Source organism: Nicotiana tabacum, chromosome 17 (assembly GCF_000715075.1).
Source record: "Nicotiana tabacum cultivar K326 chromosome 17, ASM71507v2, whole genome shotgun sequence".
Lineage (NCBI taxonomy): Eukaryota > Viridiplantae > Streptophyta > Magnoliopsida > Solanales > Solanaceae > Nicotiana > Nicotiana tabacum.
In genome coordinates this window covers 69,760,214-69,780,178 of record NC_134096.1, presented here as the reverse complement: position 1 = coordinate 69,780,178, position 19,965 = coordinate 69,760,214, and the positions used below count along the sequence as shown (strand labels likewise).

Sequence of the window (19,965 nt, the reverse complement as noted above, 5' to 3'; positions counted from 1 at the left end):
TGAAGATGAACCCGAAAAAATGTGCATTCGGGATCAGGTGGAGGCCTTAAATCAGTAGGGCAATAGCATAGGTATTATTGACCTGACCCCTATTACATTACTTAAGCCTACTCTTTCTTCAAGATACGAAACGAGCAGCCGAAAATGGTTGTCCTTATTGTATTTTAGATGGAGTCATCTACAGGGCTAAGAATCTTACCTTTACATAGAGAGGGGTAGTGATACCATGCTCTTTCGTGCTCGTAGGTTGACTCACCTATGCATCCCGACTAAGGTCTCACAAATGTTCACTTCCCTTATGCATCCAACCGCCTCACTAATGTGAATAGGTTATACAGAAGGGTATGTTGGTTATATACTCTTATGTGCCTTCCTTCTTCGAACCTTTTGGTATATAATGCCCCTAACTATAGATTAGATCTACCAGACAAGAAACTCAATTCCGCACTGCTGCTGAGACGTCGGACTTATCTACCAAGGGATTCGTGGAATTTCTATGAATTGCATTGGGGGAAATCTACCAAAGCTAGGAAGATAGATAGACTCCTTTCCCGCTGCTAAGGGAGAGCAAGAAAGAAAACCAAATATTTGTTTTTTAACCAGCGCCCTCTTTTGGGTATGTAGGTACTAAGAGTCCTCTCACTACCAACCATCAGACATCATCTAGCTGGGTATTGCCGGTATCAACAACTAGGAAGAAACAACCAAAGGGAAACAACAACTAACTATGGCTCTTGGCCCAAACAACATCCTAGGCGTAGGGGAGATCGAAGCAATAGGGAACGCCTAGATGACGTTTTTCTTCCTGGGCTGCAGTAAGTAGATCGAGAGGTCGTTTCGCCCCTTGTCCCCGAATATGGGGAATATGTTCTCATAAAATCTTGCCCCAATCTGACCTAGCTAGCGAGCAATCCCAGTTCGTGACAAAGACAAGACAGCAAGCGAGCGTACTTTTGTTCGCTTCTTCTCCACCAAGCACGAAAGTTTAAGGATAACTGTAGGTCGGTGGCTACTTAAGGAAACTCCGATTCGATCTGCCTCCCGATTGGAGGCATCTACCTCATCCCGATCACAAGGAGAGGTGCACTATGATGGGGGTACGTTTGTTTCCCTTAAGGAAAAAATGAAATGCATAGGGGACCATCCTTTTGTTACGGCATGCTCCTCATATTTACGGATTCGCAGGGGGCCTCAGTCCCTACTTAGTTTCGCCAGCCTTTGTTATTGTCAGTCAACTAAGTAGGGCCTTTTCTTTTTTGTTTGAATAACCCATTCTCATTATCTTTAATAAGTAAAGTAGGCAAACCTTAGGTCGTTAGTAAAATTGACAAAGAAGAAAGAACCGGTTAAAAGAAAGAGAATCTTTCCATTTTTCTTATAATTATATAATTATATAAAATAGAAAGAAATTTCTTATTATTATATGTAAGCCAGCTTGACAAGCAACCCTTCCTCTTGATCTGAGGTGTGAAGAGAAAGATTTCTTTTTTATGACTTCCACTTATCGATCCTGGCTCAGAAAAGTGACCGACCAGGACAGGTCCCTATTGATAAATGAAAGAAAGGGTTTATGAGACCTAGCCCTGTAAGCCCATACATGTGTAGAGTAGATCGTTCAACACCTGCGGCACAAACCCATTTTGAACCTATTGGTCCTAGTATCATAGGCGGCCGAACGACCGCCTCCTAATTACTTGACCAACCTGCTATAATAATTCCATAAACACCTAGCGAAGATATGGCAAACAAATAAAGTAGCCCTATGTTCGGATCTGACAATACCATACCTTAATAAAAAGGTACAACGGCCCGAGCGACCAGACTTGGTGAAATAGGTTCTTTTAGAATCAATTTCAAACCATCTCCTAGAGGTTGTAACAATCCAAACGATCCCACTACATCAGGACCCTTTCGACGTTGCACAAAATTCATTACTTTACGTTCATCTAGCACTAAAAAGGCTACTTCTAGTAGAAGTGGTAGAGTTATTCTAAGTATTTCAGCTGGAACAGCTATGTATACTTTTTTTCTATTCACTCACGATCTGGCCTGGTCGACCCCTCCATTTTTTTTTTCTATTCATTTCTTTAGACCACGACCCCCCCTCCCCCAATTATTTTTATTTCTTTATCTATATTTTGCCAAGTTAAAGAGTCCCCGCTTTTCATGTTCTTAAAAGTTTTTCAGCTTGCTGACTAAGGTTGGAAGCTAAATTCAGTCTTCGAGACCCCATAACATAAGAAAGTCGTAAAGTGCATAAGTCCCTTTAGAGAAGGGCGCGACTTTCTTGTGGTAGTAATTGCAAATGAGCAAGTAGGGGGCGGCAACTAAAGAGGTAGCGAGACTGACCACAATTTTAGGAATAGGTTTACTTTCTTTTATTTTTGTTATGGAAAGTGAAAGTCGTTTCGTTTAGTACGAGATCGCTTCACACCTCGCGGTTCTTACACCTCTCGCCTATCGAAGTTCTGTTCAAAAACCTCGTCCGAGAACTTGTATAGAAAAGGATTTCCCGCGGCACAACGGTTCTTCCATACCAGCTTAGCTGCCCGGTGCTGCTATTGGCATAACACCCGGTACACCATAGGTTAGCCCAACCTAGTCCTATCGTACTAGGATTGGTTCCTTGCAGTTTTTTTCTTCCTTACTGTCTCACGACGTTCTAAACCCAATCCATGTACCACTTGAATCGGAGTATAACCGAACCCTTGGGACCTTCTTCAACCTCAGGATGTGATGAGTCGACATTGAGGTGCCAAACGACTACGTCGATAAGAGCTCTTGGGAGTCATCAGCCTGTTATCCCCGGCATATCTTTGATCCATTGAGCGAGAACCCTTCCACACGGGACTCCCGGATCACTATGGCCGACTTTTGTCTCTGTTCGACCAGTCGGTTTCACAGTCAGGCAAACTTATACGATTACGCTCACAAGCATAATCTTAGCTTGAGCCTACCTTCACACACCTCCGTTACTCTTTAGGAGGCATCCGCCCCAGATAAACTACCCACCTCGCAGTGTCCCGCCTCCCCCCGAATGATCGGTATGATAGTTAGACATCCTTAGACGAAAGAGTGGTCTTTCAGGATTGGTCGTTGTGTGTCACCACCTCCCACCTATCTTACACATTCGATTAAGGTTGTCACTGCGAAGCTATAGTTAAGGTGCACGAGGTCTTACCGTCGTGGGGCTTTCATCCCTTCGCCTATAGACATATTTTATGTCAAGCTTAGTATATGACCTCATACAACTATTGTTGGTTGAGTATCACTCAAAATAAAACTTCTCCACTCTGATATTTGATCAAATTGTTGGTTGCATCAGCTTGATTTGATATCTATCTATTTATAATCTGCTGTTAAATTTTGAAACTTTGAATAATTAATGAAATATCACGGTATATGGTTTGAAGCTATGATCCTTTTCATTTTATACTAAGATGAACTTCCAAATAATCAATTTTGCTCACAGTAAAGTACAGTTAAAGAACATCCTAATTTCTACCAAATTAAGTGGAGTAATTACGCAAGATAGCCCTTTGGTCGCATAAACAAGTGTAAAAAGAGAACATTTTTTGGAATTATTTCATGATAAACTATCATTGGGAATACTGGAATTAACTTCTTAACAAAATTAGTTTAAATAAAGTTTTGAGTAAGGAAATTTCTCAATCAAAGGGAATGCAAATAGTCTAGCAGATAGAAAAATGGGATATTATATTGTTAGATAATTAATATATGTATGACAAAAGATTATTTAAAAATTTTACAAGTGGCTTCTTGCATGAAGCCTTGTGTAGAAATACTCTAAGAAGATTGGTGCATGGCAAGATTTTTACAATTGGACAAAAGACTGCATGCGCTCATGAAAAAATGGCAAAGCTCAAAATACTTGGCATACGAACTAGGAAAAGTGTCAAGTGACTACGTCCCGTAAGCCTATTATTTTCACATATAAATAGCCTTGTGTATGCATCAATTCCCATCCAATCCAAAAATCAAGAAAAGCTCATCATCAGCATCCAAAGTTACTTTTCTCTTGTCCTATCCTTTCATTTCGTTTACTGCTCCCCATTTCTTCTATCAATTATTATTTGTTCATTTCCTGGTTACATGACTTGATGGTCTATTATTTAATTTTATTGATTCATGTATCTTATAAAAAATAGAGGTAGACTTGTTTAATTTTACTGATTCATAAATCTTTCCATTTTTCTTATAATTATATAAAATAGAAAGAAATTTTTTATTATTATATGTAAGCCAGCTTGACAAGCAACCCTTCCTCTTGATCTGAGGTGTGAAGAGAAAGATTTCTTTTTTATGACTTTCACTTATCGATCCTGGCCCAGAAAAGTGACCGACCAGGACAGGTCCCTATTGATAAATGAAAGAAAGGGTTTATGAGACCTAGCCCTGTAAGCCCATACATGTGTAGAGTAGATCGTTCAACACCTGCGGCACAAACCCATTTTGAACCTATTGGTCCTAGTATCATAGGCGGCCGAACGACCGCCTCCTAATTACTTGACCAACCTGCTATAATAATTCCATAAACACCTAGCAAAGATATGGCAAATAAATAAAGTAGCCATATGTTCGGATCTGACAATACCATACCTTAATAAAAAGGTACAACGGCCCGAGCGACCAGACTTGGTAAAATAGGTTCTTTTAGAATCAATTTCAAACCATCTCCTAGAGGTTGTAACAATCCAAACGATCCCACTACATCAGGACCCTTTTGACGTTGCACAAAATTCATTACTTTACGTTCATCTAGCGCTAAAAAGGCTACTCCTAGTAGAAGTGGTAGAATTATTCTAAGTATTTCAGCTGGAACAGCTATGTATATTTTTTTTCTATTCACTCATGATCTGGCCCGGTCGACCCCTCCATTTTTTTTTTCTATTCATTTCTTTAGACCACGACCCCCCCTCCCCCCCATTGTTTTTATTTTTTTATCTATATTTTGCCAAGTTAAAGAGTCCCCGCTTTTCATGTTCTTAAGAAAGTTTTTCAGCTTGCTGACTAAGGTTGGAAGCTAAATTCAATCTTCGAGATCCCATAACATAAGAAAGTCGTAAAGTGCATAAGTCCCTTTAGAGAAGGGCGCGACTTTCTTGTGGTAGTAATTGCAAATGAGCAAGTAGGGGGCGGCAACTAAAGAGGTAGCGAGACTGACCACAATTTTAGGAATAGGTTGACTTTCTTTTATTTTTGTTATGGAAAGTGAAAGTCGTTTCGTTTAGTACGAGATCGCTTCACACCTCGCGATTCTTACACCTCTCGCCTATCGAAGTTCTGTTCAAAAACCTCATCCGAGAACTTGTATAGAAAAGGATTTTCCGCGGCGCAGCGGTTCTTCCATACTAGCTTAGCTGCCCGGTGCTGCTATTGGCATAACACCCGATACACCATAGGTTAGCCCAACCTAGTCCTATCGTACTAGGATTGGCTCCTTGCAGATTTTTTCTTCCTTACTGTCTCACGACGTTCTAAACCCAATCCACGTACCACTTGAATCGGAGAATAACCGAACCCTTGGGACCTTCTTCAACCTCAGGATGTGATGAGTCGACATTGAGGTGCCAAACGACTACGTCGATAAGAGCTCTTGGGAGTCATCAGCCTATTATCCCCAGTGTATCTTTGATCCATTGAGCGAGAACCCTTCCACACGGGACTCCCGGATCACTATGGCCGACTTTTGTCTCTGTTCGACCAGTCGGTTTCACAGTCAGGCAAACTTATACGATTACGCTCACAAGCATAATCTTAGCTTGAGCCTACCTTCGCACACCTCCGTTACTCTTTAGGAGGCATCCGCCCCAGATAAACTACCCACCTCGCAGTATCCCGCCTCCCCCCGAATGATCGGTATGATAGTTAGGCATCCTTAGACGAAAGAGTGGTCTTTCAGGATTGGTCGTTGTGTGTCACCACCTCCCACCTATCTTACACATTCGATTAAGGTTGTCACTGCGAAGCTATAGTTAAGGTGCACGGGGTCTTACCGTCGTGGGGCTTTCGTCTCTTCGCCTATAGACATATTTTATGTCAAACTTAGAATATGACCTCATACAACTATTGTTGGTTGAGTATCACTCAAAATAAAACTTCTCCACTCTGATATTTGATCAAATTGTTGGTTGCATCAGCTTGATTTGATATCCATCTATTTATAATCTGCTGTTAAATTTTGAAACTTTGAATAATTAATGAAATATCATGGTATATGGTTTGAAGCTATGATCCTTTTCATTTTATACTAAGATGAACTTCCAAATAATCAATTTTGCTCACAGTAAAGTACAGTTAAAGAACATCCTAATTTCTACCAAATTAAATGGAGTAATTACGCAAGATAGCCCTTTGGTCGCATAAACAAGTGTAAAAAGAGAACATTTTTTGGAATTATTTCATGATAAACTATCATTGGGAATACTGGAATTAACTTCTTAACAAAATTAGTTTAAATAAAGTTTTGAGTAAGGAAATTTCTCAATCAAAGGGAATGCAAATAGTCTAGCAGATAGAAAAATGGGATATTATATTGTTAGATAATTAATATATGTATGACAAAAGATTATTTAAAAATTTTACAAGTGGCTTCTTGCATGAAGCCTTGTGTCGAAATACTCTAAGAAGATTGGTGCATGGCAAGATTTTTATAAGTGGACAAAAGACTGCATGCGCTCTTGGAAAAATGGCAAAGCTCAAAACACTTGACATACGAACTAGGACAAGTGTCAAGTGACTACTTCCCGTAAGGCTATTATTTTCACATATAAATAGCCTTGTGTATGCATCAATTCCCATCCAATCCAAAAATCAAGAAAAGCTCATCATCAGCATCCAAAGTTACTTTTCTCTTGTCCTATCCTTTCATTTCGTTTACTGCTCCCCATTTCTTCTATCAATTATTATTTGTTCATTTCCTGGTTACATAACTTGATGGTCTATTATTTAATTTTATTGATTCATATATCTTATAAAAAATAGAGGTAAACTTGTTTAATTTTAAAAAGATATTTCACACTGTTGAAATAGTTTCTTGGGACAGTGTCTAGCATGACCTAAATATATCTATCTATTTGAATTTATTTTATTATTATTTTTTTAGAAAAGAAGAGAATTTTTGTGAATGGCATCAAGAAGAACTTTATATTAAGGGGGCGTTTGGACATAAGAATTATAAAATTCCAAAATAGGGAAAATATTTTTTAAGTGAAAATGATATTTGAAATTTAGAGTCGTGTTTGGACATGAATATAATTTAGTGTTGTTTTTGAAGATTTGTGAGTGATTTGAGTGAAAATTTTGAAAAATAACATTTTGGAGTTTTTCAAATTTTCGAAAATTTTCAAAATGCATCTTCAAGTGAAAATTTAAAATTTTATGAATAAACGCTGATTTCGAAAAAAAGAGAATTTTTTTTGGAAAAAATAAAAAATTTTCTTATGTCCAAACGGGCTCAAATATATGAGTTGTTTGTTTCAACTCTTCATCAAAAGCTTTTAGAATTTTCTTATATCATGCATACATACTTCTTTTAGAGTCTCGTTCCAGCTTTAGTGGGAGGATTGCTTTACTTACTGAGTACTATTGTAGTATATTGACGTTCTCTTCATAAGAACCTACATCGACCTAGGTCAATGTAGGCACAGATTTTACAGGTAAGTAGGCTACGAGCTATGATATTCTCCTCCCATTACGAGAAGATTTGGTGAGCTCCATTTTAGTTCGCGGAGTTCGTTGATTCCAGAATTTTGACTTATTATTTTATTATTTTATTATTTCTTAGAGGCTTCATAAACAGAGTCAGAAGAGAGTCATGGGTGTCCACTTTGCATTACGTTTATTTTTAAATGTATTCAAGATAATAGAATGAATTTCTTTTCAGAATATTATTTCATTTGAAGAGTCAGAAAAGTATTTACTTTAAATCATATGGAATTGTATTGAGATGCATTGCATAACAGAAATAGAACATAATAGAGAAGCCAAGATGGTTTGCTCGGTCAAGTTAAGGCACCGAGTGCCGGTTACAACTTGGTTAGAAATCGGGTCGTGACAAATAAATTCAATTCAACACTAGAAATGACAATAGTGCTGGATCTCTATTTTTAGTTTTGCATTGGTTTATAATAAAAATGCATAACTTAGTTTATCTTTTTCTTTAGTGCTTAGTCATGTAACTAATAGTACTTATTAGATGTACTTATTTTAGCATGACTTATATAGTACTTTTAGATTACGGTCATTTTTATTATGGCTTATTAATTAGCAATATTTATTTTATACGATTTTATTATCTTCGTTATTGAATATTTTAGTGCAATGACATGACTCGTCTTATATTATTGTGTTATTTTCTTGAAAAATATATTATATAGTTGTATCCTACTAGGACTAAAGAAATATTTGGAGCATAAGTTACATATTTTGTGCTATATAGATTTTACCGGAACCGAAAAAATCCCGAAAATCCAAAAAAAAAAAACGAGATTGAAAAACTTGACTTTGTTGGTTTGATTTGGTTTATAGATTTAAAAATCCGACACCATCAGTTTGGTTTAGTAATTAAAAAACTCGAACCAACCTGATCTATGTATTAATGTACACCCCCACCCCTACCTTGTGAGATATAGAGAGACCATTTGCGACAAACCATCGGTTCAAGAAAAATATTTTCAAAATTAATTGAAAATAAAAATACGAAAAGTTATGGTGCAAATATCATAGAAAGAAATTAAAGGAAAAGTATTGCCACAAAGGTAATAAAGATAACCCGAATAAAAGGAACAACAGTAATTAATTAATTAATTTGAAGAATAAGACAAATGGGAGGTGCTAATGGACATCGTTGAGAAGGCTAAATTAGATTTCAAAGCTTTCCTGTGGTAAGGCAGAAACCAATATCTCTTGTAAATCTCAATCTAATGGCTACTCTAAATGAAATCCTGAAGTGAATGGGTGTAACAAGGGATGTTGTGTTGCCCTTTCGGTGGTAAAAGCAAAAATACTACCAAACATTGGTTTTTGTAACTCAACCTCAAAAGTTAGAGTTATAGCTTGTTTGGCCAAGTTGCTTTTGGGCCAAAAGTGCTTTTGGCCAAAAATTGAGGTGTTTGGTCCAACTTTTAAAAGGGAAAAAAGTGCTTTTGAGAAGAAGCAGAAGTAGATTTTGAGAAGTAGAAGTAGATTATGAAAAGCAGAAAAATATAGCTTTTCTCCAAAAGTACTTTACTGAGAAGCAATTTTGAGAAAAATATGCTTAGAAGAAATTTTCAAAAACTTGGCCAAATACAAATTATTGCTTAAAAGTGCTTTTAAAATTAAGTAGTCAAACACAAATCGATTCTTAGAAAGATCTGGTCTATGGGTTGCTAAAGTCAAGATTCAAAGATCACAAGGTGTGTGATGCATGTGTGAAAGGAAAGCAAGTCAGGTCCTCCTTAAATTCAAAAAAAGAAGTAAGCACCTTAGGGACACTTGATCTTCTTCATATGGATTTGTTTGGACCTATGAGAGTGTCCAGTAGAGGAGGAAAAAAAATATATTTTTGTCATAGTGGATGACTACTCCAGATTCACATGGACCTTATTCCTCAGAACCAAGGATAAAACTTTTCCAGTCTTTGCTGCATTTGTGAAGCAGATTCAAGTGAAAATGAGCCATAATGTTGTGAGCATAAGATCTGATCATGGTACAGAGTTTGACTATGCAAAATTTGACAAATTCTGTGCTGAAAATGGTATACGTCATAATTTTTCAGCGCCTAGAACACCCCAACAAAATGGTGTTGTAGAGAAGAAAAATAGGACTCTTGAAGGCATGGCAAAGACGATGTTGATTGACAATGGTGTACCAAAAAGCTTTTAGGTTGAGGTGGTGAATACTGCTTGCTATTTGATAAACAGGTGCATGATCAGGTCCCTTTTAAATAAGACCCCATATGAATTGCTAAACGGAAGGAAACCCAAACTGACTAACTTGAGAATGTTTGGTTGCAAATGTTTCGTTCTCAATAATGGTAAGGCACTATATTGTTTAAAGCAGGCTCTTCGTACATGGTATAAAAGGTTGTCCAGGTTCCTTTTGGAAAATGACTTTACACGAGAGAAAATTGACAACACTCTCTTTTTGAAGAAATGAGGGAGGAGCCTGCTGATTGTGCAAGTTTTTATTGACAACATCATCTTTGGTGCCACAAATAATTCCTTATGTAAGTAGTTTGCCAGGCATATGGGAAGCGAGTTTGAGATCACCATGATGGAGGAACTAAACTTCTTCCTAGGACTGCAAGTTAAGCAAACCTCTAAGGGAACGATGATAAGTCAGCAGAAATACATTAAAGAGCTTCTAAAGAGATTTGAGATGGATAGCTCAATGACCATTGATACTCCAACTGTCTACATCAAAGACCATCAAACTCCTCTTCTCTCTCAGAAAACCATCTCTCTCTTGTCTGTACTCTCCAAAATCACCATGTATTCCCATAATGCAGAGTTCTCAGAGGCTACCATTGTCACTCCCCCTGCATCTTCGTGTCATGAAGCACTGCAACACGAGACTGAGTCTCAACTTTCTCCCAGTAAAAACCCCAACATAGACCAACAACCACCCCATGTCTCCTCTCCAACCCCATCGAGTTCTGGTTCTCACCGTAGCTGTCTGATGGTAGGCTATAATCCCATATTTTAGTCACTTATTGCACTCTAATTCAATGCACTTTACTTGTGTTGAGCTTTAATTAGTAGTGTTTTGCACTTATTTTGTATTTTATCCCTTGTAGGAGTGATTTTCAAGTTATGTAGATGTTGTGGAGCTAATTTGAACTATTTGGAGCTTTGAAGTCTGAGTAGAAACCCAAACAATTAAGTCGGGATCACGTTCGGGGGTCGAAAATCAAATCTGGACATCAAAAAATTGAGAAAACGAATTCACTCTGAGAAAATTACACTACTGCCCCGCGGGCCTCATAGCGCTAGTGTAATTTTCCTGTAAAGTGAGAAAAACTCAATTTCTGGACAAATTTACACTGCCGCGCCATATGGGGCAGCGCGAGGCGAGGCGCGGCAGTGCAAAAAATGGCTAGAAATGATTTGTTTGCACGTTCTGGAATTTCCTACATGCGCGCCGCATGGGGCAGCGCAGCATGCGATGCGGTAGCATAACAATGTTAGAGTAACTTCCCATTTCTACTAAAAAGGGTAATTTCATCCGATATTTATTGGGGGCTTCTTAAATATACCAAAATACCATTTTAGATAGATTTTGGGTACAATTTCATCCTAAGGAGGCCAAGGAGGCTAAGGAGGAGTTGGAAGAATACTAGCACAAGGATTGCATTATTTCTACCTCACTCAAGATCCGGGTTTGGATTGAATTTATGTTTTCCTATATTTTAGTTACATTTGTGAAAAAACTTCTCCATGTCTATGGAGTAGATCCTTTTAGGTTTCGATGGATTTGGTGTATTGATGATTGTTTGTGGATTATAACTCTACTTTTATATATTTGAATCATTTTTGGAAGATTTAGTTGTTGCATCTACATTCAGTTGTTCTTGTAATCGAAAGAGGCATAACTTACGATATTAGTTGAGTTCATAGATTCTTCTAAGTAATCGAAAGAGGTTAGTTGAATCATTAATTAAACCTAGTTAGGAGAATACTCGAGAGAGATTCTCCTAAAAACCAATCCATTACGCATTCTTGCATATCTTCACAGAGCTTAAATTGGTTCATATTGAGAGGTTGAGACTTAATCGAGAGAGGAGTTTCTACTAAACAATTCTACTGATAATTAAGTGAATTCGAGAGACTCACTTGAACATTAGAAGTGAATTATCTAGAGTTAAATCCCAGACAATTATCTTGCACATATCCTATCAAAATCCCATTTTCTTCCATTAATATCTTCCTTTGCTTATGCCTTGCTTTGATTGTCAAATTAGCTTTAGATTCTTAATTAACTTTAGTATTAACCACATAAATTTCAATTATTGATCCTCCCGGATAGCAATAAAGCTAGAAACTATGATTATACTGTTTAACTCCAATCCCTGTGGATACGATATTATGTTATACTATCTTTGACTAGTGAGCACAATTTAAGTGTGTGTTATTCGCTCGTCAAATTTTGGCGCCGTTGCCGAGGATTGGCAATCAATAGTGTTAGAAATAGTTTGTAGTGCTAATTCAGGAATTTTTTTATTTTTTTTATTTTTTTAGTTCTATTGTTTTCTTCACGGGTTTCTCCTCCGTGTGTAGGGAAACAGGTTAAGTTCGTAGTGTATGACACGATCTTCTTGTAAAGAAGTAATACCATACAACCCGGAATTAAAATAAACACCTGCGGTAACTGAGAAAGGAGAAAGAGTTTACCGTAAGGTTCTTGGGGCAACCTTCAACCCAAGAACATATGGCTAATAACGATGACAATAAGGTAGAGGCAACTGTAAGGATAGTTGTTGAGGCAGCACAAAGAGTTGCTAAGAAAACCGTCGTAGACAATAGGGGTCGAAGATTCAATCTAAATCGACCCTTGATTGGAGACCAGTGCGAGAATGTGGTACCAAGGCTTGGTATAGAGCATTGGATGACTACGCCGGACCAGTCTACAATCAAGGATTGTCAAGTGTTAGACCACTCCAATTGCAGCCAATAATTTCGAGCTGAAGCAAGGTTTGCTTCAAACCATTCAAAATAACTGCATTTTCAGATGAAAGATGAACGAAGATCCAAACACGCATTTGATGGACTTCGAGGAGATTATGAACACCTTTCAATACAATGGGGTGTCACAAGATGCAGTGCATTTAAGGGCATTCACTTTTTCACTTAAAGATGATGCGAAGCAGTGGCTTCGAAGCTTGCCAAATGGATCAATTAAAACATGGGGGGAAATGACCAGAACATTTCTTGATAAATATTTCTCCTCATTTAAGACGGTTAAGTTTAGAAAAGAAATCTATAACTTCTGCCAGAAAGAGAATGAAATTATTTTTGAATCATGGGAGAGGTTTAAGGAGATAGTTAGGAGATGTCAACATAGCGGAATTGAACTCTGGATGCAACTCTAGGATTTTTGGGATGGATTGACATTGAGCAATGCAGTTAGAGGCCCTTTAATGAAGAAGACTCCAGAAGAGATAGTTACAATTCTTGATGAGTTATCCGAAGATGCTAATCAGTGGCCCTCTAATAGTGTGGAAAGAATAAAATCAACTGGTGTTCACCAAGTTGATGCTACTACATCTGCTCAAGTACAACTTGATGCTATGGCTAAAGAAATATGAAAGCTAACTGTAGCTTCGATGCAAAATGTACACCACGCAACTTGTGATATATGTGGAAGAGGACACCCTACTCATAAGTATCAAGCCTCAACTGAGGAGGTGAATATTGTAGGAAACTATAATTTTAATGTAATGGGTCAGAGGCACCCCGTTTTTTCATGCAGTTCACCTTGGGGTACTGCAAATGCATGGAAACAAAACAACCCCAGATTCTAGGAACAAGGAGCTCCAGGTTTTTAAAATCAGCAGAGCCAGCAGTATTAATCTCCATAGTCAAATCAACCCAGCATGGAAGATCTTATGAAGACCTTCATTATCAAGACAGATGAGAGGCTTGATGCCCATGATGCAGCTGTCAAAGAATTGGGTACATCTTTTCGAAGTCTGGAAAGACAGGTTCGGAACTTAGCTACTTTAATGTTTGAGAGAGTCCCAGGAACACTCCCGGCTGATACAGAAAGAAATCTCAAAAAAATAGTGAATGCTGAAAATTTGAGAAGTGGGCAAGTGTTGAAAGATCTCACCCCAATCCACAAAGGTGTGAGACATGAAAAAGAAAGCAGGGAGCAGCTGAAAAGTGGTGTCAAAAAGAAGAAGGAAGAAAACTCGAGAAGGGAGGAACCTGAGGCGAGCAAGCATATGCCTGCGCTGCCTTTTCCCCAAAAGCTAAGTAGAGAAAAGTCGGACAAACAGTTCCGGAGATTTCTAGATGTGCTGAACAGGTTCATGTAAACCTACCATTCAAAGAAGTGCTCTCACAAATGCCGGCTTATGCCAAGTTCTTGAAGGAGATCCTGACAAAGAAGAGGAAAATAGAAGAAACCTCAGTAGCTAAGCTCACAGAGCATTGCAGTGCAATATTGCAAAACAAACTCCCACAAAAGTGTGGAGATCCATGGAGTTTTACCATACCTTGCTCTTTAGGCACTAATTTTGATAAATCTCTATGTGATTCTGGGGCCTCAATTAATTTAATGCCTCTATCTATTTATAGAAAACTGGAGAAAGAGATTGGAGAGATAAGGTCTGCACCAATATCTTGCAGCTGGCAGAACAAATGACTCTAATACCCGAGGGAATAGTTGAAGATGTCTTAGTTCAGATAGATAAGTTTGTATTTCCTGTGGATTTCATAGTGGTTAATATGGAAGAAAACAAGGAAGTCCCCCTTATACTAGGAAGACCATTCCTAGCAATGGGTAGAGCAAACTAATATACATGATAGAAAACTCATGCTTAGAGTGGGCGAGGAAACTGTGACTTTTGAGATGGATGTAGAAACAGTGGTAAAAAGGGAGAAGCTAGCTGCTAGTGTTGTGTGAAAAGTGAAAGGCGTGACAGAGAAGGCTGCAGTGAGAGAAAAAGATAAGTGTGGGGTGTACCCCAAGAAGGCTGAGAAGAAGCTATCTGCATGGATGAGTGCACTAGTTTGGGCACGAGGGATGGAGCCCAACTTCGACTCAAACCCCGACTAGATGTTCAGGGAAGTTTTCCTTACCTCTTGCTTTAATTTGTGCGTCATAGGGACATGACACAATTTAAAGTGTGGGGTGGGGATGTATATATGTATAGAATATATAAATGTCTATGTGTGTGTGTGTGTGTGTGTGTGTGTGTTTGTAATTCATTTGATTGAAAATTTTAAATTTTTGATTTTCCCCGATGATGGATGTCATTCGACAGGTTTCTTGAGGGATTAAGTCGAAGAAAAAAATTTAGGTAGTATAATAATTTCCCCTTGATTTTTATTTGTGCCATGATTCTTTTCCAAGGATTTTGTTTGAAACGGGTGTAGTTAGTTTTATTTTTTTTAGGAGTAGGAAACCTTATGTTGTGAATTGAAATGAAAGCAATATATCTTAACTGTATTATAACTTGAGAATAGTAAGTGCTTTAGTTGTGACGCTTAGGCTCAGTTTTTGACTCTTGTATAAGTAACTTAAATTGTATGATCTAAATTTTGCTTAACTGCTTTGACTAGAGCATCTCGATGAGTCCGATCCTGAGTGAGTTATGTGCCATGTGTGTGTGAGGTTTCGTGTATTCTGTGCATTGTATTTGATATCTAGAACTTGCCCCGTGTATTTGCAAAGCGAAATAGTAGTTTTATTCAGTCATGGAAATGATATAGGCATTTCTTTGTTGAGCCAGTTATATGTTGTGCCCACCTAATTGTTATGTATCTTAGTTAACCCCTTTGAGCCTGTAATCCTGTTTTTTTTGTCAACCACATTACAAGCCTCACCCATTTTACCTCTCGCGAGCACTTAAAATTGTTATGAACTTTATAAAAGTTAAAATGTGGGGTGTTGGTTGGCTGTTGAATGGAACTAACGAAATAAGGAGAAAGGTGTACTGTTTTGAAAAACAATAAGAGCCACTTGAATGGAAAAAAATATATAGTTGCATTGTTATGCAAATATTCATTGATAGTGGTAACTTTTAATGTATTTGTGCTTAAAGAAGTTGGGAGTTGACGTATACTGATGTGAAGGTGGAATTATTGTTTGACATAAGTATGGAGTTTTAAATGGTTAAACTGTATGTATTAAAGTGTTTAAGGAGGTGTAGTCATGCTTATATCCAAATATATCCAACACATCCCACAACTTACATTACAACCAAATAAAGTCCTACTTGATCCTTGACTTAATGAGCTCAATTAGTAGAGTAGTACATTACGGTCAAGCTTATGGTACGTCTTTTTTGGCACACGAATGCTACTTCTGAGAGTGAGTGAATCCTTTCTATCTTGAGTTCCTATTTATTCTTAAACTTTATTATATGTATAACTACTCTCTATTGTTGTGTGAGAGAACTTGATTCATGAAGGAAAAGTAGTGTCGTTGACCTCTGTGTTAGAGTAAGTGAGCGGGTTATGAAAAATTCATGATGATTTTAAGTCAAATTTTGAGGCGATGATGTTACGGTATTGTACTTAATCTGTTTTGATTATTCTTGGTGTGATGAGTTAGTAGAGTTATTTTAAAAGGTCGTGTCTATGTGAGGTGTAGTTTAGTTGCTCGAGGACGAGCAATGGTTTAATTGTGGGGTGTTGATGGTAGGCTATAATCACGTGTTTTAGTCGCTTATTGCACTCTAATTCAATACACTTTACTTGTGTTGAGCTTTAATTAGTAGTGTTTTACACTTCTTTTGTATTTTATGCCATGTAGGAGTGATTTCTGAATTATGTAGATGTTGTGGAGCTAATTCGAGCTATTTGGAGCTTTGAAGTTTTAGTAAAAGCCCAAGCAATTAAGTCGGGATCACGTTAGAGGGTCGAAAACCAAGTCTGAACATCAAAAAGTGAGAAAACGAATTCACTCTGAGAAAATTACACTACCGCCCCGCGGGCCTCATAGCGCTAGTGCAATTTTCCTACAAAGTGAAAAAAACTCAATTCCTAGCTAAATTTACACTGCCGCACCGCATGGGGCGGCGCGGTAGTACAAAAAGTGCAAAAAGTGGTTAGAAATGATTTTTTGGCACGTTCTGGAATTCCCTACATACGCGCCATATGGGGCGGCGCGGCATGCGATGCGGTAGCACAAAAATATTAGAGTAACTTTCCATTTCTGCTAAAAAGGGTAATTTTGTCCGATGTATATTGGGGGCCGCTTAAATACACCAAAACACCATTTTAGATGGACTTTGGGTACAATTTCAACCTAAGGAGGCCAAGGAGGCTAAGGAAGAGTTGGAAGAACACAAGCACAAGGATTTCATTATTTTTTTCTCACTCAAGATCTGGGTTTGGATTGAATTTATGTTTTTCTATACTTTAGTTACATTTGTGAAGAACTTCTCCATGTCTATGGAATAGATCCTTTTGGGTTTCGATGGATTTGGTGTATTGATGATTGTTTGTGGATTATAACTCTACTTTTATGAATTTGAATTGTTTTTGGAAGATTTAACTGTTGCATCTACATTCACTTATTATTGTAATCGAAAGAGGCATAACTTGTGATATTTTTACATTATATTGTTGGTTGAGTTCATAGATTCTTCTAAGTAATCGAAAGAGGCTAGTTGAATCATTGATTAAACCTAGTTAGGAGAATAATCGAGAGAGATTCTCCTAAATACCAATCCATTACGTATTCTTGCATATCTTCACAGAGCTTAAATTGGTTCATATTGAGAGGTTGAGACTTAATCGAGAGAGGAGTTTCTACTAAATAATTCTACTGATAATTAAGTGAATTCGAGAGACTCACTTGAACATTAGAAGTGAATTATCTAGAGTTAAATTCCAGACAATTATCTTGCACATATCCTATCAAAACCCCCATTTTCTCCCATTAATATCTTCCTTTGCTTAGGCCTTGCTTCTATTGTCATTAGTCAATTAGCTCTCGATTCTTAATTAATTTTAGTATTAACCACATAAATCTCAACTATTGATCCTCCTGAATAGCAATCAAGCTATAAACTACGATAATAGTGTTTAACTCCAATCTTTGTGGACACGATATTATACAATACTATCTTTGACTAACGAGCACAATTTAAGTGTGTGTTTTGCGCTCGTCACTATCACGCCCCCAAACTGGGGTGGGACGTGATTGGCACTCAACCCTTACCACTCGAGTGAACCCTGTACTATTTGTATCAAACTTCAAGTTCAATAGCAAAGAATCTAACGTGCTTAATTATTAATTCTAATCAAGTTGCAGTTCTTAAGCTGACTGATAAAAATAATAAATAAAGGATAAATCCCAAATTATTTTAATACTGACCCACTAACAAGTCATGAGCCTCTAAAATTTGGAAAAAGAATTAAAATACATAGCCTACGGGGGAATCCCCCGAAAATAAAATAAACATAAAAAAAGATATAAATAATAGTCTGAAAAGGGTCCGCTACCTCTGGGATGAATCAACACAGTCTGTAAATTGAATCTAGAATATCCCATCTAGCCACGTGCCTCGTTACCTGCATCCTCAATACCTGCCACACGACGTAGCAGGCCCAAACGCGCTAAGTACCACCAAAGGATACCCAGTAAGTCTCATAAGCTACCTCCTAAAAAGGCGGAGCGAGACCTTCTGGGAAAAATAAGAAAGAAAACGGATATACGAAAAAATCATATAAATCATATAAAATTTTCTGGAACTGAAACTATGAGCTAAATTGTAAGCTGAAATTAAAATGTAACGTAGAAATTGAGTCCATAACTGATATCTAAAATAGAAACTGAGTTATAACTTTGCTAAATATTGTTAATCATAATAGCCCTGCGTACGTGAGCATCTGGGAACATGTACGGGGGAGTGTCGGCCTATCTCTCCAACAAACAGTTGGCACCTGCGAGCTTGGGATAGGTAACCCTGACATCATGGCACTCACGCTGGGGGAGGTTGGCCACTTCTCCCTACTAAATGTGATCACATTGATGCATGAATTAATGTTGTAACTGAATACTTAACTGAATATACCCTTGGACAAACACCACATACTACGATCACGATAATAAACATATCTCATTCATGTCATTAGGCTAGTAATCGGCGTATTTGGTGTCTAAATATCCCGAGGCCTTACAGTAGCTGGAAAAATCAAACACCCAAAAGGTTTGTCAGCCTCAACTTCTCCCTCTGCTTCATCGGGAAAAATGGCAGAAGACGAAATTAGACTGAGAAGAGGGACCAGAGGTTTCAAGTCAGCAAGTTGGGGAGGTCACTATATCCTAAGAGGATGTTGCAGGTAGTAGTGAAACATCATAAGTTCCTATAAGTGCCTGCTCCATATTTTGATCTGAATGTTACCTCTCCGATAGGTAACGCTCCTCCTGCATCTTTTGATTCTACACTGTTGGGTGTGAGCGTGAGAGAAGCTGTAGAGAATATGCTACTTATTTCTACAGAAGGAGAGTTTGTTGGGGAGTATGAGCATGGTGATTTGATCGCTGGGTCTCAAAGGGAAGGAGAAGGAAATGGAGCTGGAATTGGGGAACTGGTGCCTCATGGTAACTTGGTGCTAGTTAGTACTACATGGGTGACAACAAAGGGAACTGCTCCATCTGCCCAAGAAGAGCACTCTGCTCCTACTTGGGATAAAATCTCATGCTCTAAAAAAGAGCCCCCGGACAGTACTGACCCTGCTCCTTCTCCTCACTTTGACGCAGTGCCATTAGATTTTGTAATTCTGAGATGAGACCTTTATTTAAAGAAGAGAATGAACAGTGAGGAGGACTATGATGATGTGACTGTGGCAAGTTTTATTGCAGCTAGATGTGGTAGGGCAATTCCCAAAGAGCCCATTCTTAAAAGACTCACTACTAGGCAGCAGAAGAAAGAAGCTCTTGAGAGTGCTTTAAAGAGAAACAAAGAGAAAAAGAAAAAAGAAGGTTGGTGAAAGGGGGAAAGTTAGTGAATGAAGAGGATGTGCCTCTGGCAAACATTGTGAATATTGAAGTTGAAGAGGTGAATGAGAAACCTGCTTTCTTGATTTATAAATCCTCTAAGAAGTCTGTGCTTGCAAAGCCTATGAGAGGATCGTCTGTGAAAGGGGTGGATATTGATAAAGAGAAAAGTGTCAAAGAAAAGGAGTCTGGTGAGAAAAGCAAGTTTGAAAATAAAGAGAAAAGTGTGAAGAAGTTTAAGAAGTGGAAGGCAATTGATAGCGCGGAACCCGGTTCCTCCAAGAA

General features: G+C 38.0%; 1 non-coding gene and 1 pseudogene across 1 annotated transcript; one reads left to right on the top strand and one right to left on the bottom strand.

Moving 5' to 3' along the window:
• The first annotated feature begins 363 nt into the window (after nt 1-363).
• LOC107826116 (uncharacterized) lies at nt 364-1,092 on the top strand (annotated as a pseudogene).
• Nucleotides 1,093-12,964: 11,872 nt separating this feature from the next.
• LOC142172188 (small nucleolar RNA R71) lies at nt 12,965-13,068 on the bottom strand. The gene has a single exon (XR_012701564.1). It is a non-coding gene; the product is annotated as a small nucleolar RNA R71 (small nucleolar RNA).
• Nucleotides 13,069-19,965: the final 6,897 nt, after the last annotated feature.